Here is a 24473-nt window from a genome sequence, read left to right on the forward strand (position 1 = left end):
ATCTTCAAAACACACAACATCTAGCTCTATTCAGAGTGCCTGCCATTAAAGCCTTTATGGAAGGCCTTAAAAGAATAATTCCTCCCAGAGTACCACCTTCACCTGTGTGGAATTTAAACATCTGAAAGAAACACGTTAGTATTAGATTCCTTACCTTAGAATATCCCCAGGCGTCAGTCTGGATCCGGAAACTTTTGCGTAGCAGTACCCCTGCGCGTCGGTAGGCGTCGTGTGCAGGCGTCCCCTGCGGCTCCGCGTCCGTCGTTGGCGTTGTGATGACGTCGCTGGAGTATATAGACGCCGCCTCCGCGCGCTGACGTCAGTTCTTCTTTTTTCCGCGCCAGTTAGCGCAGATCCGAAGAGCAGTACTCCGGTCTTTGACCAAGTTTTTTGATCTTTTTTGATCTCTGAATCTTCTACGGTGCCGGTAGGATGCCCGGTTTTAAGAACTGTGACGACTGTGACCGGACGATGTCGGTCACGGATCATCACCGACTCTGTCTCCGGTGCCTGGGCCCCGACCACGACGTGGACGCCTGCGTCGACTGCCGGGCCTTGACTACTAAAGCTAGGCGGGAGCGGTCCCGCAAGCTGCTCGAGCTCCGGGTGTCGGCCCCGCGTCGAAAGCGGTCCCGGTCCGGCCGGAGGTCAAGGGAGCGGTCGAGGGAGCGGTCGCGGAGCCGTCATGGGCGCTCCGGGAGTCGTCACCATTCTTCTGGTTCCTCAGGTAGGAAGCACAAAAAGTCGGGGCGTCGTCATCGTACCCCCGACTCCCCCCGACGCTCGCACGAGGCGGCCGGGGGTTCGGGTAGCCCCACCCCCGCGGCTCCGCGTGAGTCGCCGACGCGGCCTGCTCCATACCCTGCGGTCCCTGGGCATGGCGCGTCCCCCGAGGAGATAGAGGCGTTCCTCGTGGCCATGAGGGCTCTTTCTCCTCCGGCGGGTTCCGCGGCGCCTTCGGGCCCTGTGAACCCGTCTGGGCGCCCTAGCGGCTCGGGTGACCATGCCTCGACGCCGTCGGGTGCTCCGATCCCGGCGCCGCAGGGGCCCTCGGGGTCGACGCCGACTGGTCAACCGGCCTCTCCGGCGCCGATTCCATCGGGGCAACCCCTGGCGCCGCCCCCGCGCGGCGCCGGCTCCGGGCGGCGCCGTCCCCATTCCCTCTCCGAATCCGGACGCGGAGTCGGACCGGCGTCGATCGACGCCGGGCTCGACGCCGATGGGGCCTGTGAACCCCGAGGAGCCGGTCTACATTGTTGACTCCGAGTATGGTGAGGATGTAGAATACGGAGAGGGGTGGGAGGGGTCTGAGGACCCTCTGACACGCGAGTGTCAGTATGACATGGACTGGACAGGTGACTTGGGTGACGCCAGTGGTCTGGATGACTCCCCCAACCCTGGTTTTGTCTCGCCTCCTACCGTGGCTACGGAGGAGGGGGCTGCCTATTCATTGGTGTTGATGAGGGCTGCCAAGGCCTTACACCTTGAGCTCCCCGTCGCGGCCGTGAGGACTAACATCCTCACCGAGGTCCTCAAACCGCAGTCATGCCCACAGGAGCCACTGCTGCCGTTTAACGAGGCCTTAACGGACGTTCTTTTGGGCACGTGGTCCAGGCCCGCTTCAGGTTCGCCTGTTGATAGGAACGTGGCCAGACGCCTCCGTCCGTGTGCGGACGACCCCAAGTTTCTATCCACCCACCCCACCCCTGAGAGTCTGGTGATCCAGGCCTCCACCTCCCAGACCGCATTCCCGTCGACCCGCCCGACAGGGAATCAAAAAGGTACGACCAGTATGGCAAAAAGGTCTTTTCGTCCCTGAGTCTGGGACTGCGGTCTTGCAACACCGCGTGCCTCTTGGGCCGTTACACCCACTCTCTGTGGGACACGGTCGCGGACCTGCTGCCTGAATGCCCCCCGGAGGTACGGGCTAAGCTCGGCAAGGCTATGATTGAAGGCCGAGACGCAGCAAGATATTCCATCAGGTGTGGTCTTGATACGACTGACTCGCTGGGCAGAGCGATGTCCACGACGGTGGCGATTCGTCGCCACGCCTGGCTGAGATCCGCCAACTTCTCGGCAGATGTCCAGAATGCTTTGATGGACATGCCGTTTGATGGCAGTCGCCTGTTTGGCGACAAAGCGGACCACGCGCTGGAGCGCTTCAAGGACTCCAGGGTCACGGCCAAGTCCTTAGGTCTCTCGACCCAGCGCCAGCAAACTGGTTCGTTTCGCTCCTTTCGTGGCCAAGGAAGGGGCGGTCCCACACGTGCTGCCAGCCACGCGCCGCAACAGACTTATCAACGCGGTGGCGGCCGTGGAAACTGCCGTGGTGGCGGTCGGGGACAGCGGCGAGGTCAGGCCACACCTCCCCCCGCAGCATCTGCCACTAAATCCTCCTAGTCCGAGCTTTCAGGCCCATGTGACACCGGTGGGAGGCAGGGTTCGCCATCACCTCTCCCACTGGCGCACAATAACATCGGACAGGTGGGTGCTGCAGCTCGTCCGAAGGGGCTACTCCCTCCCCTTCGAGACAACTCCTCCAGCCATGCCACCGCAGAACCACCGTGTGTCGGGGGACCACTTGGCACTTCTGAGGGAGGAAGTTACGGCCCTCTTGGCCAAGGGGGCCATTGAGCGCGTTCCTGGGCCAGAAGTAGGACGTGGTTGCTATTCCCACCACTTTCTGGTACCCAAGAAGGACAAAGGGGGCCTACGTCCTATCTTGGATCTAAGGAACGTCAACGGCTTCCTCCGGAAGGAGAAGTTCAAGATGTTGACTTTAGCTCAGGTCTTGGCTGCTCTAGACCCGCAAGACTGGATGGTAGCGTTGGACTTGCAGGATGCGTATTTTCACATCCCCGTCCTGCCGGCCCACCGGCGTTACCTGCGGTTCACGGTAGGCCTCGAGCATTTTCAGTTTATCGTGCTCCCCTTTGGCCTTACCAGCGCCCCACGGGTGTTCACCAAGGTGATGGCGGTGGTCGCAGCTCATCTGCGCAGATTGGGGGTTTCAGTCTTCCCCTATCTAGACGACTGGTTGTTGAAGGCGGGCTCGCCCCAGACAGTCGTCCACCACCTTCAGATGACGGCAGACCTCCTGCACGAACTGGGGTTCTCCATCAATGTGCCGAAATCACACCTGTGTCGCTCTCAAAAGCTCCTTTTCATCGGAGCGGTTCTCGACTCGGCGCAGTTTCGGGTCTATCCTCCGGAACGGCGAGTCCAGGATACACAGGCTTTGATTCCCATCTTTCAGCCGTTATCCCGGGTTTCGGTCAGGTTGACGCTGCGGCTGCTGGGACTGATGGCTTCCTGCATCCTTCTGGTGCATCACGCCCGGTGGCGGATGCGGGCTCTGCAGTGGGACCTGAAGTTTCAGTGGGCCCAGCATCAGGGCAACCTGTCCGACCATGTCTTGATCTCAGAGGGCACTGCAAGACAACTGCAGTGGTGGCTTACGGACCGTGATTGGGTCAGAGGCAGATCCCTCTCCCTTCCCCAACCAGAGCACGTTGTTGTGACGGACGCGTCCCTCCAGGGCTGGGGAGGCCACTTGGGAGAGGCAGAGATCAGAGGCATCTGGTCTCCGGCGGAGTCCCGGCTCCATATAAACTTGCTGGAGCTGCGGGCGATCCGTTTGGCACTGAAAGCGTTCCTCCCCTTTGTCAACGGGAGTGTAGTGCAGGTGTTCACGGACAACACCACCGCCATGTGGTACTGCAACAAACAGGGCGGGGTGGGGTCGTGGACCCTCTGCCAGGAGGCTCTGCGCCTCTGGCAATGGCTGGAACGTCAGGGCGTGACTCTGACGGTTCAACACCTGGCAGGTTCTCTGAACGCCAGGGCGGACAAACTCAGCCGTCGGTGCTCGATGGATCACGAATGGCGTCTGAAGTCGGACGTGGCGCAAGGCCTCTTTCGGCAATGGGGAGAGCCTTGGATAGATCTATTCGCCACAGAAGAGAACGCGCAATGTCATCAGTTCTGCGCGTTGGAGTTTCCAAGACGGCACTCACACGGCGACGCCTTTCGGCGCAAGTGGAGTTGCGGTCTGTTATACGCCTTTCCGCCTATACCACTTCTGCCCAGAGTGCTGAAGAAGATCAGGCGCGACCGGGCCCAAGTCATCCTTGTGGCTCCGGACTGGGCTCGAAGGTACTGGTATCCCGAGTACTCAGCATGTCAGTCGGTCCCCCGATCCGGCTGCCCCTTCAGGAGGACCTTCTGTCGCAGCAACAGGGGACGGTTCTCCACCCGAACCTGTCCAGCCTCCACCTCCATGCGTGGAGATTGAGCGGTGGCAGTTGAGGCCATTTGACTTGCCTCCTGAAGTTTGTGATGTGATTCTGGCAGCCAGGCGTTCCTCCACGAAATCGGTATACGCCTGTCGGTGGAACAAGTTTGTGGCATGGTGCACAGCAAAGGCTGTGGATCCTCTCTCTGCCCCTCTTTCTGAGGTTCTTCTCTTCCTTCTTTCTCTTGCCCAGCAGGGCTCTGCTCTGGGCACTATCAAGGGCTACCTTTCTGCCCTTTCAGCCTTCTTGAGGCTTCCTGATCAGCCTTCTTTGTTCAAGTCCCCCATTGTAACGAGATTCTTGAAGGGCATCACACACATGTATCCACCTGTTCCGTTTGTGATGCCTCAGTGGGACTTGAACCTGGTTCTAACATTCTTGATGTGTGCTCCCTTTGAGCCACTTCATTCTTGTCCTCTCCGTCTCCTGACTCTAAAGACGGCCTTCCTGGTTGCCATCACCTCTGCCAGGAGGGTGAGCGAGCTCCAGGCTCTTTCTGTCAAACCTCCTTTCATGTCCATTCATCCAGATAAGGTGGTTCTGAGAACTAGACCTTCTTTCCTGCCCAAAGTGGTCTCTGCTTTTCACATCGGGCAGTCCATCACCCTCCCTTCCTTCTTCCCGCCTCCGCATCCTTCAAAGGATGAAGAGCGGCTCCATCGTCTGGACCCAAAACGTTCGCTTTCATTTTATATGGATCGCACACGCCAGTTCCGGGTGGATGACCAATTGTTTGTTGGCTACGTGGGTGCGAAGAAGGGACGGGCGGTACATAAACGGACCATCTCTCGGTGGGTCGTTCTGTGCATCAAAGCGTGCTACTCTTTGGCTCGGAAGGAGCCTCCTGTTGGGCTGAGGGCCCATTCCACTCGGGCCACGGCGGCTACTACTGCCCTGGGCCGGGGAGTCCCCTTGCAGGACATTTGCCAGGCGGCTACGTGGGCCTCGCTGCACACCTTTGCGAGGCACTACTGCCTGGACAGTCAAGTCCGGAGGGATGGCTTCTTTGGCCGTTCTGTCCTCCAGGACTTTCTGGTGTAGGAATGTATTGGTTCGCAGACCCTCCACCGTGGTTGGTATTGCTGGGGTATCTATTCTAAGGTAAGTCAAGTCAAGTCAAGTCATAGAATTTATATAGCGCACTACATACCCAGAGGGTTTCAAGGCGCTTAGGAAGGGGAGGAGGATTATTTGTCAAATATCCACGTTTTAAGTTGCTTTCTGAATGCTAGGTGGTTCTGGGTAAGGCAAAGGTAAGCGGGGAGTGAGTTCTAATACTAACGTGTTTCTTTCAGATGAACAAGTTACTTACCTTCGGTAACGATATATCTGTAAGAAACATTAGTTAGTATTAGATTCCTTACCGACCCACCCAACCTCCCCGTTCTGCGAACTGATACCTAGGGTTAAGGACATCCCTTTCAGGGCCCTAGTTTCAAATGGTACCAGTGTTGGTTTTCACATGGCTCTGCGTGTTCTGGCGCGGAAAAGCTGTGTGCAAAGAACTGACGTCAGCGCGCGGAGGCGGCGTCTATATACTCCAGCGACATCACGGCGCACGACGCCAACGACGGACGCGGAGCCGCAGGGGACGCCTGCAGACGACGCCTACCGACACGCAGGGGTACTGCTACGCAAAAGTTTCCGGATCCCGACTGACGCCTGGGGATATTCTAAGGTAAGGAATCTAATACTAACTAATGTTTCTTACAGATATATCGTTACCGAAGGTAAGTAACTTGTTCGTTGTTCTCAAACGGTTAATGGGGCCTCCCTTTGAACACTTACACAAATGTGAACTACAATTTTTGACATGGAAAGTTGCGTTCCTAGTAGCTATAACCTCTCTGCGTAGAGTTAGTGAACTACAAGCACTAACCATTCAAGAACCCTTTTTGCAAATGCATTAAAATAAGGTAGTTCTGTGTACCAATCCAAAATTCTTACTCAAAGTCATTTCTCCCTTCCATCTCAATCAATCTGTGGAACTGCCCGTTTTCTTCTCGCAACCACAGACAGTACCAGAAAGGGCTATTCACACATTAGATGTCAAAAGAGCATTGCTATACTACTTAGAGAGGACACAACCCTTTCGTAAGACAAAACAACTTTTTGTGTCGTTCTCACCACCACACAAATGTAATCCCATTTCAAAATCTGGGATAGCCAGATGGATTATCAAATGCATACAGATTTGTTACCACAAAACTAAACGTACGTTATCTGTTCCTCCTAAAGCCCACTCTACAAGAAAAATAGGGGCTTCAATGGCATTTTTAGGGAACATGGTCTACACCGCACACATTCCCAAAACACTATTGTGTAGATGTGCAAACCAAGCAACAAGCTATTGTGGGCCAGGCTGTTCTCAAAACATTATTCCAAACTACTGCAACAGATAGGGGTGGTCGCCGCTAGGGATGGGTACTGCTATACAATCTATGCACAGTGTGTAATCTGCAGCTCATATGCCTCGAACGGAAAATGCTACTTACCAGTATGCATCTGTTCTTGGCATGTAGAGTTGCAGAGTTGCACACACCCACCCGCCTACCGGGCTACCCTTGTCATTCCAGTATTGTCTTAATTAGATGCAAATTACATGGGCATCCTTCCATTTCTGCAAAGCTCCATCATTTCCCTAATGGCGAAAAACAATCTGAGGATGGAGCCGATGCCCATGCGCAATGTGGTCCAAAGGAGGAGCCACCTATCTCGTCACTTCCAAAGAACTTTTCAGGACAACAACAAACTGCAAATATCCGGGCCCAACACTAGGTGGCGATCTATGCACAGTGTGCACTGTGTGCAACTCTGCAGCTCGACATGCCAAGAACAGATGCATACTGGTAAGTAGCTTTTTCCTACTGGTTGAGGGGGGGTGTAATCATACACAAGCAGCAACTACAATTCCTGTCAGGGTAAAGAGACAGAACCCCAAATTAACCTTTGCTTAAGCCTCTGGTAGCTTGGCACATAGCAGTCAGGCTTAACCTAAAGGCAATGTTTAAAGCATTTATGTAGCACTTCAAACAGTAATAAAGTGAAAACAGAACACCAAAAAAGTCCCACACCAATTTAGACAAGCATTGGCATAGCCAATAAGTCTCGCCTTTGGGACCTTATAACTGTTTAGCCATGCAACAGTTAATGTTGTTGCACCCAGGATATTGTGCAGCATAACTAAACACTTATAAGGTCCCAAAGGCGAGACCTATTGGCTATGCCAATGCTTGCACGGTACTTGTGCATAGTTTGCGCAGCTGAACAAAATACTAGGTTGGCAGGGATAGTGGCTGTAGGAGAGTAGGGTCTGCAATCCTATGATCACCCAGATTTTTTGCTTTTGTTTCACTGGTTTACGACTTTCTCTGGCTGTGGGCCTGCCAATCAGACCCACAGCCTGGCTGTTCTCTTTCTAAATTACCTCATGTACCCTAGGTGCATCTACCAATTGGTACTGGGCCACCTTATCAGACCCTGTAACTCAGGGCATAGGTGTACCCAGGGCTGCCAGGGGCTGCAGCACGTATTGTGCCACCCCTGGCTGGCATCCTAAATTTGACACAACTGGCTGCATGACAGCTGGGGCAAAGTCGTGTAATCACCCTTTGCTGTAGGTGTAGTATACCTATACCTAACCCTAAAATGGACACACAGATTCCTATCAGTCACTCCTATGGCAGGCCTTGACAATCCTGAAGGCAGAGTGCTTGGAATCGTGTGAGATGGTGCTCTGGCATGAGCTGAGCCTGTCTGCAGCTTGCGGAATCAAGTCCTAATAGCTGTTCCATGATATCGCATACCATATACTCTTAAGTGCATTATAATCCTCGCGGTTAAATGCTATCTTTGGTATTGCTTTATCAAAACATGTCGAGTAAGGTGTCATACGAATTGGAATACTAACCCCTCGCCAATTCTGGCGACGGGGTTAGCATTCCACCCTTCTAGAGGGACACGACATGTATGTAACTGTGAACCCCGGTTAAAGTTAACTGAAGCCTCAGCTCCACAAAATGGATGCTGCCACCACAGACACGAGTCTGACCCCCTACAGCTGGGAGTCCTTCCAGCGAGGGGAGCCTGGACAAAGGGTTTCCTGTCAGGGGCGGTGCTAGCACCGTCCCAGACATGGTTTTGTGTATCCTGGGTAGGCAGGGCTTTACAGGAAGGTGACTGCTGAGTGGCACCCCGGTGCTCACTACGCATAGGCCGGTCTGAACCAGTTCCAGGGGCACACCAGCCCCTGGCCTGGGGAAGTCCGGCATGGCGGAGGGGTGTAACCACCCCCCACCTAGTCCCACCCATAGGCAGGACCTAGTCACCGGGTCAGCCCCCTTTTTTAGTATAAAGATGGGAGCGGGCCCCCTGTTAAAATTAGATCATCTTTGGAATCAAGATACCACTTTCTTCGAAAGGACTTCACGATTTCTTCTTCAAGATTCTCCCTTGTGGCTAAGGAGTAGTCACCCTGCATCCGCAGGCACCATCCTAAAGAACACTGCGGTCTGCTGCAAGTCCTTCATCACGAATCCGACGACCCAGCTCGACGAGACCCGGCTTCCCTGGCACCTCTGACCTCTACAGCCAAGCTGAGAACCGTGAGTGCGACGAGACCTCAAGGGACCGACGATCGCCAAGACTGCACGACATCTTTACTGCAAGCCCACCGTGTCCTCCACTGGTGAGTGCTTTGGGGTCCGAGAAGCCCCGACCCTGCGCAGCTCCAGCACCCAAGATCAGCCCCCCTGCATCTCCACGATCTGCGTGGGGCCCTTCTGCTGTTTGCTGTGCACCGCGTTGTTTGGCTACTAGCCGGCTGGCTTGTGGCCCTCTGAACGACGCCCGACGACAACTCTTCTGCTGGTCTGGTTGCTCCAGGCTGGCCCTTGCTTCCTTTTTCAAGAGAGGCACCCCGGACCCTCCTGGTCCACTCCAGACGCCATTTTAGGTCCACCGCGTGGGCTTGAATTTGCCAAGGCTTTGTTGCCCAATCCTGGGTCCAGCGACGCCGACAGCTTCTATCTTCGTGGGACAGCTCGATCCTCCATCCTGGTCGCCGACAACGCCTCCTGGTCCGTGAGATCTTCGAGTCAAGCGTCACCCACTCACCTTGTCGAGGTGGCTACCATCCGGTGCCCTCCTGGTGCCCACTGACTACTGGCTAGTAGTCTCGAACTTGGTCCCCTCTGCTTTCAGGTGTCATCTATCTTCAAGATCCAGGCTTGGATCCGACTGAACTTTCTTCACTGGTCACCGGCCAGCATCTTTTCTTCCGGCTCCTGGTCCGTCTACGAGGATTCCCGACGTCTTTTCAGACCTATGCAGCTGCAGCCCCTGGGCTAGGTAACTTCGGCATTTCGGTGCCCCAGCATAGCCTCACTATCCAAGGGTCAGAATCTACTTTCGTTTTCTCCCTACCAGGTCGGGTTCGCCCGAGAACACTAACTTTCTATTTTCTAGCTACCATAGACTTTTGTCCCGCATCTCGCGTGAGAGTGCACACACTGCACCCGAGTCCCCTAGGCCTCCTAGTCGTAATCTAACGATTCCCTAGTCAAGTCCTAGCGATTCCAAAAGCTATTAGTACTTTACTTACCTGCTAGGAAGTTCACATTCCACTTTTAGAGTATATGGTTTTCCGTGCCCCTCGGGCATTTGTATATACTGTGCTAACTTAAGTATTTTTGTAAGAGTTTTGGTTTGTGCTTAGTACCCTGTCCTCATAAAGAGTACAGGGCTGTTGTGATCTTTAATAAATAACTGTTTATTTTCATAACACTTGTGTGGTGTCCTTTCACTGGGTATTCAAGGGGTATATGTGTGATAAACAGCTGGCTTAACACGCCCTCTCGAGTCTTTAGCCTTAGACTGCTCGTATCCATGCTACTAGGATAGCTGGTCTATAAGGTTGACTTACAACCAATCATCAATAAGGGTTGCTGGACTGATACATAGTGGGCACTAGAATAGTGACCACTGCATATCAGGCCACCTTCTCACATTGGTGAGCAGCGGTTGGGATTTGAGCTTGCTGTTGTTTTACCACACGTATCCTAAGAATATCTTGTTGAAAGATCACATAAGTACTGTTAGGTACATATAACTAAAGCTTAGAATACTCTGAGTTCTACTGAACCAGCTGTTGTAGCTCCTCAAGGCGTAGCACACCTTGGCTGCAACTCTAGCAAGGGACCAGTAGGTAACACATAGTGTAGGTAGGTGCATCACTTACACCACACTAGAAACAGTATGTCGGACAAAGGAGGAAACACTGAGGTTCCCCTTGTGTCAGTTGACCCTCCACAGGTCATCCCTTCAAGATATACTGCGCTTAGCTTCCATGAGTTACGACAAGTGTGTACCTCTAGGAAGATTAAGCAGGGGTCTAACCCCACAACTGCCTTTCTGATTGGTCTCTTAGAGACTCATGATGCAAGGAGGGCTGGTAACCCAGACCCTTCTAATTCAGATGGCAACATGCCCTCCTTACAGGGTCCCTTTGATGCCCAGGACCATCCTCTTCAGGAAGCAGATGATGCTGATGATGAGGATGATGATTTGGTATCAGGGGATGAGGCAGAAAAGGAACAGGTAGAAGTCAGCAGACTAACCAGGTCCAACTTAAGCAGACATGAGATGGGCACTCGGGGACCCTTGGGGCCACTCTCAGGTCAGCTTAACATTGGGAATGGACGAGATAGATCTCTATCAAGAGGCTCTATCAGATCCCTTCATACCAATGGCTCTCAACGTTCCTCTCAAAGGGGAATGACATCTCCCCAGAGGAGAATGTATGAAGCTAAGGAAAAGGCAGCCAATCTGAGGATTGAAAGGGAAGAACTTGCCCTGGCCAAAGAGAGGCTTGCCTTTGCTAGAGAGCAACAATTGAGTGGGACAGTCCCCACTGGTGGCAGCATAGTACCTAGCAATAGGGAAAGGAGTTTTGATACAAAACACCTTGGTAAGATAGTGCCCCCCTTTAAACAAGGGGATGACATCCACAAATGGATTACTGCTTTGGAGAGGGCCTGCACTGTGCAAGGTGTTCCCCCAAGTCAGTGGGCAGCTATCTTGTGGCTCTCCTTTGAGGGTAAAGGAAGAGACAAGCTCCTCACCACAAGGGTGGAGGATGCTAATGATTACCAAGTCTTGAAAAATGCACTGGTTGATGGGTTTGGCCTAACCACTGAGCAGTACAGGGTGCTGTTCAGGGATACCCAGAAAACTCAGTCTCAAGATTGGGCTGACTTTGTAGATTGTGCCACTAAGGCTTTTGAGGGCTGGTTGCTGGGCAGTAAGGTTACTGATTATAAAGGATTGTACAATTTGATGATGAGAGAGCAAATTTTAAACAATTGTCAGAACCAGTTGTTGCATCAGCATCTTGTTGACTCAGATCTGACCTCTCCCCAAGAATTGGGAAAGAAGGCAGACAGATGGGTTAGAACAAGAGTTAAACAGAACCAGGGCCAGAATCAAGGTGGTCAGAAGAAAGCAGACCAGAAGGGTAAGGATTCGAAAGGGGAACAAAATGACCAGAAGTCTTCGACAGGTCCCCAACAACCCAAAGAGGGTGGGGGTCAGGCTCCCCAAAAGAAGAAAGAAGGCCAATCTAAAAGGTGGTGCCAATACTGCAAAAGTAAAACTCACTGGTTTAGTGAGTGCACCAAGAAAGGAGGAGGGCAGACTCCTGCCACTGCAGCCCCTAAGGCACCTGTGCCCCCTAGTACAGCCAGCAGTGGTAGTGCACCTCCCAAGGGTTTAGTAGGGTTAACCCTGGGTTCTGAGGGGAGTGACAACTTAGTTGGCACCCTCACTCAGGCTGTCCTTGTCAGTACAGGGGATATGGATATGTCCCCTGACATAAGTCCCAATACTTTGGGCAAATACAGACAGACACCTTTTATTAATGGAAAAATGGCTCAGGCCTATAGGGACACTTGTGCCAGTGTCACAATGGTGACACCTAGCTTTGTGGACCCTGGACAGATCATGCCAGGTACAGAATTCCTGGTGACCAATGCAAGCAATGTCACTACCAATCATAGTATGGCAATTGTAGCTTTCTCCTGGGGAGGGGTAACTGGCCAAAAGAAGGTTGTAGTTAGTTCAGACCTCCCAGTGGATTGTTTGTTGGGCAATGATTTGGAGTCATCACAATGGTCAGAAGTGGAGCAGAGGACTCATCTGGAAATGTTAGGTTTGCCAGCACATGTGTTTGCTGTGACTAGGTCACAGGCCAGAAGATGCCCCACTGAACAGGTGCTGGATCCTGGAACAATGGACCAGACACCTTCCAAGAAAAAGAGCAGTAGGGTTAAGGCTGTGCCTTCCCCCTTGCCCCAGGTTGTGGATCAAGTCTCAGAGGAGGCTGACCTGCAGGAATTGAGGGAAACTGAGCCTAGAGAGTTTGAACTTGATCAAGTTGAATTCTTGGGTTCAGGGGGACCCTCAAGGGAAGACCTGGGGAAGGACCAGTTAGGCTGCCCTTCTCTTGAACCCCTCAGACAGCAGGCTGCTGCTGAGGCTGCTGGGAACGCCACAGGTACCCACAAGGTATACTGGGAAGATGGACTCCTGTACACTGAGTCAAGAGACCCCAAGCCTGGCATGACCAGGAGGCTGGTTGTACCCTTGTCTCAGAGAGGTTTCCTACTTACCTTGGCCCATGAGATTCCCTTGGCAGGACACTTAGGCCAGACAAAGACTTGGGACAGGCTTGTCTCACACTTTCACTGGCCTCACATGAATGAGGATACCAAGGAGTTTTGTCGCTCCTGTGTCACTTGCCAAGCCAGTGGTAAGTCAGGTGGCACAACAAAGGCCCCCCTTATACCAATGCCTGTGGTGGGGGTGCCCTTTGAAAGAGTGGGGATTGACATTGTTGGTCCAATGGAACCCCAGACAGCATCAGGGCACAAGTTTATACTGGTGGTAGTGGATCATGCCACCAGGTATCCTGAAGCTATTCCACTTAGGACCACCACAGCTCCTGTGGTGGCAAGGGCCCTAGTTGGAGTGTTCTCCAGAGTGGGCTTCCCTAAGGAGGTTGTCTCTGACAGAGGTGCAAACTTCATGTCAAGCTATTTAACTGCTATGTGGAAGGAGTGTGGTGTCAATTACAAATTCACTACACCCTATCACCCACAATGCAATGGGCTTGTTGAAAGGTTCAACAGGACCCTAAAAGGGATGATTCATGGACTACCTGAAACACTCAGGCGTAGATGGGATGTCCTGATGCCCTGCCTTCTGTTTGCTTACAGAGAGGTCCCACAAAAGGGGGTTGGCTACAGCCCTTTTGAACTTTTGTATGGGCATCCTGTGAGAGGCCCCTTGTGTTTGGTGAAGGAAGGATGGGAGAGACCTCTCAAAAAGCCTGCAACCAACATAATGGACTATGTACTTGGTCTCCGCTCCAGGATGGCTGAGTATATGGAGAAGGCATCAGAAAACCTTAAGGCCAGTCAAGAACTTCAAAAAGCTTGGCATGACCAAAAGGCTGTCCTGACTGTTTATCAGCCTGGACAGAAGGTGTGGGTGCTGGAGCCAGTGGCCCCAGCAGCACTCAAAGACAAATGGTCTGGGCCCCACACAATCCTTGAGCAAAAGGGAGAGGTCACCTACCTGGTGGACCTTGGAACTCCCAGGAGTCCCCACAGGGTACTCCATGTCAACAGGCTCAAAGCATATGTCGACAGGAAGGACATGAGCTTGCTCATGGCCATAGATGAGGGACAGGAGGAAGAGAGTGACCCTCTCCCAGACCTGCTCACTCAGAATCCTGATGATGGGTCAGTAGATGGTGTTGTCTTTTGTGGCAGCCTCTCTGAACATCAGCAGAAAGACTGTAAACAGGTTCTTCAGTCTTTCAGACATATGTTCTCTCTGACACCCAGTCAGACCAATTGGTGTACCCATGAGGTTGACACTGGTGACAGCCTGCCAGTCAAGAGTAAAATCTACAGGCAGCCTGATCATGTTAGAGACTGCATAAAAACTGAAGTGCAGAAAATGTTGGAATTGGGAGTCATTGAACCCTCAGATAGCCCTTGGGCTAGTCCAGTAGTTCTAGTGCCAAAGCCTCACACCCAAGATGGTAAGAGAGAGATGAGGTTTTGCGTAGACTACAGGGGTCTCAATGCAGTCACTAAGACTGATGCCCATCCAATACCAAGGGCAGATGAACTTATAGATAGATTGGCTTCTGCCAACTACTTAAGTACATTTGACTTAACAGCTGGGTATTGGCAAATCAGGTTAGCTGAGGATGCCAAGCCCAAAACAGCATTTTCAACCCCTGGTGGGCATTATCAATTTGTGGTAATGCCCTTTGGTCTGAAAAATGCACCTGCCACCTTCCAAAGGTTGGTGAATCAAGTCCTTACTGGGCTGGATGACTTCTGTGCAGCATATCTAGATGATATTGCTGTCTTTAGCTCCACCTGGGAGGATCACCTGGTCCACCTGAGGAAAGTGTTAGAGGCTCTGCAAGCAGCAGGCCTCACTATCAAGGCCACCAAGTGCCAGATAGGGCAGACACAGGTTGTATACCTGGGCCACCTTGTAGGTGGAGGCCAGGTTCAGCCACTGGAGAGCAAAATACAGTCAATCAGGGACTGGGCTCCTCCAACCACCCAGACTCAGGTTCGAGCTTTCTTGGGCCTGACTGGATACTACAGAAAGTTTGTCAGGAACTATGGTTCCATTGTGACACCATTAAATGAACTGACAAGTAAGAAAATGCCAAAAAAGGTTCAGTGGACAGCAGGCTGTCAAAAAGCATTCGATGACCTAAAGCAGGCCATGTGCACAGCACCTATCCTTAAGAGTCCAGACTACTCCAAACCATTCATTGTCCAAACAGATGCTTCTGAGTTGGGTGTGGGAGCTGTTCTTTCTCAACTGAATTTTGATGGTCAGGATCAGCCCATTGCTTTTATAAGCAGAAGGCTGACCCCCAGAGAGAAGAATTGGTCAGCTATTGAGAGGGAGGCCTTTGCTGTGGTTTGGGCCCTGAAGAAGCTGAGGCCATACTTGTTTGGCACTCACTTCAAGATTCAGACCGACCATAAGCCCCTCTTGTGGCTAAATCAGATGAAGGGTGAAAACCCCAAACTGCTTAGGTGGTCCATTTCCCTACAGGGGATGGACTTTACAGTGGAACATAGACCTGGTACTGATCATGGCAATGCCGATGGGCTCTCCAGATATTTCCACTTAGAACAAGAAGACTCACCTGGTCAAGGTTAGCTTATTGTCCCAAAGTTTGGGGGGGGGTCATGTAGGAGAGTAGGGTCTGCAATCCTATGATCACCCAGATTTTTTGCTTTTGTTTCACTGGTTTACGACTTTCTCTGGCTGTGGGCCTGCCAATCAGACCCACAGCCTGGCTGTTCTCTTTCTAAATTACCTCATGTACCCTAGGTGCATCTACCAATTGGTACTGGGCCACCTTATCAGACCCTGTAACTCAGGGCATAGGTGTACCCAGGGCTGCCAGGGGCTGCAGCACGTATTGTGCCACCCCTGGCTGGCATCCTAAATTTGACACAACTGGCTGCATGACAGCTGGGGCAAAGTCGTGTAATCACCCTTTGCTGTAGGTGTAGTATACCTATACCTAACCCTAAAATGGACACACAGATTCCTATCAGTCACTCCTATGGCAGGCCTTGACAATCCTGAAGGCAGAGTGCTTGGAATCGTGTGAGATGGTGCTCTGGCATGAGCTGAGCCTGTCTGCAGCTTGCGGAATCAAGTCCTAATAGCTGTTCCATGATATCGCATACCATATACTCTTAAGTGCATTATAATCCTCGCGGTTAAATGCTATCTTTGGTATTGCTTTATCAAAACATGTCGAGTAAGGTGTCATACGAATTGGAATACTAACCCCTCGCCAATTCTGGCGACGGGGTTAGCATTCCACCCTTCTAGAGGGACACGACATGTATGTAACTGTGAACCCCGGTTAAAGTTAACTGAAGCCTCAGCTCCACAAAATGGATGCTGCCACCACAGACACGAGTCTGACCCCCTACAGCTGGGAGTCCTTCCAGCGAGGGGAGCCTGGACAAAGGGTTTCCTGTCAGGGGCGGTGCTAGCACCGTCCCAGACATGGTTTTGTGTATCCTGGGTAGGCAGGGCTTTACAGGAAGGTGACTGCTGAGTGGCACCCCGGTGCTCACTACGCATAGGCCGGTCTGAACCAGTTCCAGGGGCACACCAGCCCCTGGCCTGGGGAAGTCCGGCATGGCGGAGGGGTGTAACCACCCCCCACCTAGTCCCACCCATAGGCAGGACCTAGTCACCGGGTCAGCCCCCTTTTTTAGTATAAAGATGGGAGCGGGCCCCCTGTTAAAATTAGATCATCTTTGGAATCAAGATACCACTTTCTTCGAAAGGACTTCACGATTTCTTCTTCAAGATTCTCCCTTGTGGCTAAGGAGTAGTCACCCTGCATCCGCAGGCACCATCCTAAAGAACACTGCGGTCTGCTGCAAGTCCTTCATCACGAATCCGACGACCCAGCTCGACGAGACCCGGCTTCCCTGGCACCTCTGACCTCTACAGCCAAGCTGAGAACCGTGAGTGCGACGAGACCTCAAGGGACCGACGATCGCCAAGACTGCACGACATCTTTACTGCAAGCCCACCGTGTCCTCCACTGGTGAGTGCTTTGGGGTCCGAGAAGCCCCGACCCTGCGCAGCTCCAGCACCCAAGATCAGCCCCCCTGCATCTCCACGATCTGCGTGGGGCCCTTCTGCTGTTTGCTGTGCACCGCGTTGTTTGGCTACTAGCCGGCTGGCTTGTGGCCCTCTGAACGACGCCCGACGACAACTCTTCTGCTGGTCTGGTTGCTCCAGGCTGGCCCTTGCTTCCTTTTTCAAGAGAGGCACCCCGGACCCTCCTGGTCCACTCCAGACGCCATTTTAGGTCCACCGCGTGGGCTTGAATTTGCCAAGGCTTTGTTGCCCAATCCTGGGTCCAGCGACGCCGACAGCTTCTATCTTCGTGGGACAGCTCGATCCTCCATCCTGGTCGCCGACAACGCCTCCTGGTCCGTGAGATCTTCGAGTCAAGCGTCACCCACTCACCTTGTCGAGGTGGCTACCATCCGGTGCCCTCCTGGTGCCCACTGACTACTGGCTAGTAGTCTCGAACTTGGTCCCCTCTGCTTTCAGGTGTCATCTATCTTCAAGATCCAGGCTTGGATCCGACTGAACTTTCTTCACTGGTCACCGGCCAGCATCTTTTCTTCCGGCTCCTGGTCCGTCTACGAGGATTCCCGACGTCTTTTCAGACCTATGCAGCTGCAGCCCCTGGGCTAGGTAACTTCGGCATTTCGGTGCCCCAGCATAGCCTCACTATCCAAGGGTCAGAATCTACTTTCGTTTTCTCCCTACCAGGTCGGGTTCGCCCGAGAACACTAACTTTCTATTTTCTAGCTACCATAGACTTTTGTCCCGCATCTCGCGTGAGAGTGCACACACTGCACCCGAGTCCCCTAGGCCTCCTAGTCGTAATCTAACGATTCCCTAGTCAAGTCCTAGCGATTCCAAAAGCTATTAGTACTTTACTTACCTGCTAGGAAGTTCACATTCCACTTTTAGAGTATATGGTTTTCCGTGCCCCTCGGGCATTTGTATATACTGTGCTAACTTAAGTATTTTTGTAAGAGTTTTGGTTTGTGCTTAGTACCCTGTCCTCATAAAGAGTACAGGGCTGTTGTGATCTTTAATAAATAACTGTTTATTTTCATAACACTTGTGTGGTGTCCTTTCACTGGGTATTCAAGGGGTATATGTGTGATAAACAGCTGGCTTAACACGCCCTCTCGAGTCTTTAGCCTTAGACTGCTCGTATCCATGCTACTAGGATAGCTGGTCTATAAGGTTGACTTACAACCAATCATCAATAAGGGTTGCTGGACTGATACATAGTGGGCACTAGAATAGTGACCACTGCATATCAGGCCACCTTCTCACAGTGGCAACCACTTGACCGTATTTACATATAGAATCTTGAAGTGTCCAATAGAGAGTCTTGAAAAGCATTGCAACTCTGAGTCTCAAGATTTAAGTAAATGATTTGCACCCATTTTTCCCTAATCCTTAACGACCCTCGGTCACAGGTGGAGCAACGATATCTAGCCTCTTGCCCCAAGTGCATCAAGTAAGGTTTATTCAAATGAGCCGATGTTGGGAACAGTTTTGAAAACTTCATATCATTTCTCTTAGAGCTCTCTATTGGCATCTTGAGCGTAAGTAATAATGTTCATGAGCAGGTTCAGCATGCGCCACAAAATAAAATGTCTTGTATTTCCAATTTTAATTTTGCACGCGTGCACATGAACCTGTACGCAAACGCACATAAGTAAACTTTTGTACACAGAAGAGTTGAACAATTTAAAATTGTGTACTTTGCTCCAACTGAATACTCTTTCTGGAAAGGGGCCTTTCATGCAATTCAAAAGGGTTCCTGAAAAAGCATCCATCACTAAAGTGTCCAAATGCTAAATCGGTCCCTCTGGTGCTCTAACCATGATCACCAAAGCGCCCCGAAGCCCTAACTGGGTGCGTGAAGCACAAAGTGTGTTTTCGTTTAGACACTGCTTTGTTCACTGGTTCATGCACTTATTTATTTTTCGGTGTTCGTTATTTGATTCACTCATGCATTAAAAATGTAGCGGGGTTATGTTTAACACGTGATCACCCACCCAGCGAGGTATCGAAACTTGAACCTGTGAATAGTGCTGGATTTCCCCTCCTCGGTAAAGCTGGTGCTAATGTTACCCCCCTCCTCGGTAAAGCAGGGGCTACTGTTACCCCACTCAACCCACTGCAATTCCAGAGGTGATAAAGACTAGCAGCGAGCGAAACAGCTGGCAGTACACATTTTTCATTTATATTTTATTTTTAACGAAAAAATGTATCGCAAAATCTGAACACGCGAGTGCCTTTTTATCAACTATTAACTGCGCACCATTCCGGAGTTTTTAAGCCTACATGGCGACGGGGTTCCCCAAAAAAGTCGCTCTATTTGAGTGTCTACTTTGTTTCCAAGAAGCAATCTACAGCACACACATATTCTGATTTAAACAAAAAAACAAGCATGCGTGCCTCGCGCTGAAAGAAAAAAAAAGCAAGTTGGACGAGGAGAGAAGGAGGCAGCAGGGGGAGGGGAGAGAGGAGGGGGCGCCTGTTTCCCTTGCGGGAGCGAGCAGGAACCATCTGTTAATTACAGACAGATGGTTTCAAATCTCACTCCCGCAAGGGAATTGCCAAACGTGCACTCGTTGCCATTCAAAGCAATGCAATGTGTGCACGTTTTTGCCTGAAAAACGGAATCGATTTCTAAAGGTCTCCTCCTATGCGGCGCATTCGCGCTGCATAGGCGAGACCTGAAAAATAGAGTACAATTTAGTAAATTATTTGAGGCCAAAACAACAAAACATCCAATCAGTAGAACCAGAGGTATGCAATTTTATAGGTTTAAATGACAATAGTGCCTAAAGGCAAAGAGCGCCAACTGTGGTAATCTAGTTGAGCCGGACCTGGACAAAGTCACAAGTTCAGGCTGACTGCGATGGAGTGCGGGAGGGATACAGAGACCAAGTAAGGCCAGCTGAACGTAGTGCCTTAAATCCTGGTTGCACAGCATTGCAAGATCTCACGTCGAGGATGTGTCCCGCAGTGGCGGTTTCTATAAAGCTCCAGTGCTGAGATGCAGTGTCCTGCCTTGATGTGAAGTCCTGCGTCGCGAATGCGTTGCGCAGAGGTGGTTCGGAGGAGGCTGCGGGGAGATGCGTGGCACTGAGTTGGTTCTGTTCACAGGTCCACAGCTGAGCTGGCAAAGCTCCTTCTGACCCATTACCAAGGTTTCAAGACTGGTGTGGCACCCCTTAGGGGAGAGGACTCACAGCAGATAGAGTCCAGGTGCTGGGAGCCTTTTCTGAGGCTCTAATCAGGAGGCCAGCACACCCGCCCTTGGAGTCACTCTGGTGGTCCTGGGTTCAAAATGCAGGTTGTTAGATCTGGGGGTCTCTAATTGACAGAGGTAAGTACCTTAGACCAAGTAGGGACCCTTGCTTCTAGTCAGGGTGACGGAATACACACAGCAGATAACCCCTGCTCCCCCTCTAGGTAGCTTGGCGCGAGCAGGCAGGCTTATCCCCAAGGCAAGGTGTATAATAGTTGCACTTAACACAAACAATGACTCCCCATCCACCACAAACTGAGACCACACAGGTAAGTATGTTTATAAAAATATAGCTTTATCTAATTGCAGCAAGTAAAACTCAACAATACACAATGGTTGCTTCTTTGAAGAAAGGTTGCGCTTAATCTTTATGGTTGCACTTATTATCAGGAAGTTCTTGTATAAGAATCAGTCTCAAGTCTCTTAAGTCAGTATCCAAAAATAATGCTACTGGCTTATCTCACATTTGTCCCCAAAACGAGTGGTAAAATCACTGCCAGCGTACTACGCCCTCAATAATTAGCTCTTCGAAGAAAAGAGCCCCAAGCGCTGCAAATGCGCCTCACCGGTATTCCTGGAGACTCCTCTCTGCTGATCCGCACAGCCTCGCACCCCGAATGGCTTCAGGCGCACCGCGCCGAACAGAGCACACTCGCTCCCAGCCCCGGCCTGTCCCCGCCGCCCTCCGCCCGCTCTCAGATCCTCGAGGAGCAGCGGGGGAGCAGGGACAGGTAGGCCAGGGGCAGGGGCACTCACAGCGCTCCCTCGGCGAGGTCGGGTCAATCTTCCCCGGCTTCGTCACGGAACACACGGCTCCTTCAGATGGACCAATGAGGTTGCGGCACTTCGATCGAGCCTCCACCAGTACCCGGGAGTCAGCCAATGGCAGTGCGGCTCCCGGGGCAGGCCTGTGATGACGCGTTGTGGACAACCAACCACCGCCCGACCTCGGAGATGACACTACGGCGCACGGGCCAATCCCGTCGCGGCGTTAGTGAGGGGGCTCGGCTCCTTCGACCAATGGGAGTGCGGCGGCTTCAATCTTCGGCCCCGCAGCTCCGATCAGGACGGCAATCTTCAAAGGGGGTTTCTGGCCCCGGGCAGCGGCGGTGAACAGGCGGCAGATGATTTTTGAGGGCGCGGGTCGCGGCAAGACCGCCCTCTCGGCCACACAACCGCTCAAGAGCAGAACTCACGAGGGGAGGCACCACGGACCTCCGACCCTCGCTGAGAATGTGCCGATGAGCACACCGATCCCTGCTTACGCTCAGCAGTTGATCACCAAGCACGCTCCAGCCCAAAACAGCACGATCTGCACAGCGTCTTGGGGATTCTTTAGGAACCTTTTAACCCTGGGTTCCAGGAACAGGAGGCCAGCTCTTCTCAGGCCCTTGGAGATTCAAGTTGAAGACACAGCACACAGCAAAGTCTTGTTGGTTCAAGCCGGCAGGGTCACAGCACACAGCAAAGTCCCTTTCTTCTTCCCAGCTTTTAGTTGAACAGCAGAACAGGTCAGCCCTTAGAGCACACAGCAAGGCAATCTTCCTTCAGTTCTCCAGCAGTCCTTCTTCCAGCAGAGGTTCCTCTTGATTGTAGAATCTGATTTTCTGTTGTCAGGGGTCCTTCTCTTATACCCCAAAAAGTCTTTGAAGTTCTTTGAAGTCTTTGTGCAAGTGGGCCCTGAGCCCAGTCTAAACCAGGTGTTGCTGGGGCACTGGGGGTTTCCTGGCTTCCTTCTTTCTTTCAGTATCGGGGACAGAGGTGACAGTCGCCCAGCGGGAGGTGGAGCCAGCATTGTGGTCAGGCAGGCACAGCCCTAGTCACTCCCAGGTGCTATCTCCTCCCACTTCCTTGGCAGCAAATGCAGCCTTTCATCCACGGGCTGACTCAGACAACCTCCTGGGGGCTCTGCAGCCACTGTCACCCTCAAACCAGACAGTCAATCCACAAACAGTCCCAGGCACACAGAAAGGTTAGACAAGAGAACAGCCACTTTCTAAAAGTACTATTCTCAAACACAGAATTTAAAAACAACCTTTCCTAAAAGATGTTATTAAATTCTGAGTTCAGGGATATCAATCACTTATGTCCCATCTTGTTCCTATGGGAAGATAGGCTGGTATCCATTGGGACCAGCCTCCCCCATGTTAATCTATGGAGCAAGATAACCTTGCAGCAGTGAGCACACAGAATGGCTGCTGCTCACTACCAGAGCATGTTACCTGCACTAGTACATGCTCTACCTTACCCATACACTGCACCCTGCCCAGGGAGGTACCTTGAGCCTTCCATAGGGGTGACTGATGTGCACAGACAGGGAAGGGTTTGGCCCAGCCAGTGGGGACACTGGCCAGGCGGACATGGCAGTCCACTGACTGCACACAGGCACTGCGTTGGCAGGCCTGAGGCACCATTTTAGGGCTACTTATGTGGGTGGCGCAATCTGTGCTGCAGGCCCACTATAGCATCTGTCATCACCAGCCCTGGCACACACAGTGCACTTTACTAGGGACTTGATGGTGATACAAATATGCCAATCAGGTATACCCAATCAATATGACAATTTACATAGGGAGCACTTACACTCTGGCACTGAACAGCAGTGGCAGAGTGTCCAAAGCATCTAAACCAGCAAAAACGAAATCCAGCACAGCATCAAAAATACAGGAGGCAGAGGCAAAAAGATGGGGGAAAACCACGCCAAGGGTGTCAGGTCTAACACAGGCCCAATCCTGTTCACTCAGGCAGCAGGGCAACAGAGTAGCAGTCCTTCTTGCAGGGCAGCTCAGCAGTCCTACTGAGTCTCCCACAGAAGAGTTGAGTCTGAGGGTCCAACATTTATATATGATGCCAGCTTTGACCTAGGAGAAGGTTCTGGAGATCACCTCTCCCAGTCCTTCCCTCCCCCCGAAGTGTCTGGAATTTCAGGCCTCCCTGCCCTGGCCCCAACTTGTCTGGGGGCATAAAAGACTAGTGTCAAGAGTGTGGTAGGTGACAGCTCCTCGACCTATCAAGTCCGAGATGGCCCATCCTGCCTATATGATAAAGTTTCATTAAGCGATACACAAAGATCAACTGCCAGCTACACCAAATCATGTGACCCAGAATCCAGGCTGCAGGCACCAAATGGTTAGCTCAAGAAAATGCCAACTTTCCAAAAGTGGCATTTTCAGAATTGTGACTTAAATCCAACTTTACAATTAAATGAGTTTTTAAAATGACAATTGTTTAGAAACCAAACTAAATATTCCTACCTGCTCCCACTTGGAAGGTATCACTTATTAAATGTAATGAGAGACCCCAATGTTATCCAATGGGAGGCACAAGCCTTTCAGTAGTCAAACATTAAATAAGAGTTTTTCTCTACCAGGGCATGTAAAACGTACATATCCAACCTTTTAAATACACTGCACCAGCCCTCTGGGTTTCTTAGGGCCTACCGTAGGGGTGACTTATATGTATTTGAAAGGAAGGTTCAGGCCAGGCAAAAGGTTTATTTGTCTGGTCGAAAAGACCGTTTAAACTGCATGCACAGGCTGCAATGGCAGGCCTGGGATATGTTTTAAAGACTGCTGAAGATGGTGAAATAACAAGGGCTGCAGACCCACTAGTGGCAATTGAGTTACATGCCCTACATGTTGTACCACTTTACTGGGAACTTTCAGGTTAATTAAAGGTGCCAATTGGGTGTAAGTCAATTTCACCATGTTTAAAGTAGAGAGCACAATCACTTTAGCATTGGTTTGCAGTGTTAAAGTGTGCAGACTCGCAGAAACCAACAAAAACAGATTACAAAAACAGGAGGGTTAAGGCAAAAAGTTTGTTGATGACCCTGGAGAGAGAACAAGTCCAACAAGATCATTTTGAGAAAAGGACATTGTAACCACGCTACACACAAAAAAACCTATCTTTTGAAAAGTAAGTGGAAACCTTCAACTTGGTTCATCTTGTTAAGGTGTGCTTGAACAGATGAACAGCCCACAGTTGTTGAGCAGAGACAATATTCCAATTCTATACAGTTTAGCTTGTACAGGTTTTTAGACAGCAAGATTTGTTGATGAAAGGAGTTTTTTTGTTGAATGTATCCCGAGGGACTAAAGCAACATTTTATAATCCTCCCAAACTCATTCACCTGTCTGTGGACAAGATGTGGCATTGTTTATTCTTTTTCTTATTTTTCAATGTTT

General features: G+C 51.4%; 1 protein-coding gene across 1 annotated transcript in view; it reads left to right on the top strand.

Annotated features, from left to right (window-relative positions):
* The window catches only part of CEP152 (centrosomal protein 152), an 804909-nt gene that overhangs the window by 278366 nt on the left and 502070 nt on the right, over positions 1-24473 (top strand). The gene's annotated exons all lie outside the window — the stretch shown is intronic.

Source organism: Lissotriton vulgaris, chromosome 2_1, assembly GCF_964263255.1.
Source record: "Lissotriton vulgaris chromosome 2_1, aLisVul1.2, whole genome shotgun sequence".
NCBI lineage: Eukaryota > Metazoa > Chordata > Amphibia > Caudata > Salamandridae > Lissotriton > Lissotriton vulgaris.